We start from the raw sequence: 864 nt of genomic DNA on the forward strand, positions 1-864 counted from the left end.
AAATCTTTCTCTTCCTCTGCTCCAAAACTGTGGAATAATCTTCCTATTTCCATCCGAAATGCTTGTAGTACTGAAGTCTTCAAAAAACTCTTAAAAGCTCACTTATTTCCTAAATAATCCTCTTCCTATAATAAACCTTTTCTAAGCGCCTTGTATCCTTTGACAAAAGGCGCTATATAAATTTCTATATTATTACAGTATTATTATTAACATCCAGGCATCCAGGAAAAAAAATGTTTGTGCCTCTGACCAGGAATGTTGATTCAATAGAATGCCTCCAGCAACAAATGTTATTTGTACACTATATAGCCCATCTCTTATACACATCTAGATGTGTATAAGAGACAGGGTTTGCGTAATTCCTCCGGGACATTCATGTTGCCTCTGACCGCTGGTCGCATAAATTGTACCAGCCCTGTGCACATCCTCATTCTCATTTATGAGAGAAAAAAAGTGCTTATATCATTGGTTTGTCCTGGTATGTGTAGTCACTCATAAACTAATGTCACTTATAATTTGTGTAATTTCCATTAGCAGCAAATATGTCTGAATAAATGAATACATATACATATATATAGTACATTTTTGTGTGACGTGATTTCTTTAAATTAGCTAAATAAGTATTTTATTAGTGTACTGATATTATTACTGTTACTATTTATCATAATTATTGTTATTGGTATTCTTAATAAGGTATAATAATAGTTATAATAAGGTATAATAATAGTTAATTATTCAATTGCGATGATGATTTTAATTTATTCAGAATTTTAAAGTTTATTGTAAATTTATAGCAGCATGACAAAGTCAGAAGATCTCTCATGATGTTCCTATCATAATAATTAATATACTGTAATTATCATT

Source organism: Anneissia japonica, unplaced genomic scaffold, assembly GCF_011630105.1.
Source record: "Anneissia japonica isolate Jap-2015-1 unplaced genomic scaffold, ASM1163010v1 scaffold287869_len1821871_cov162, whole genome shotgun sequence".
Taxonomy (NCBI): Eukaryota; Metazoa; Echinodermata; class Crinoidea; order Comatulida; family Comatulidae; genus Anneissia; species Anneissia japonica.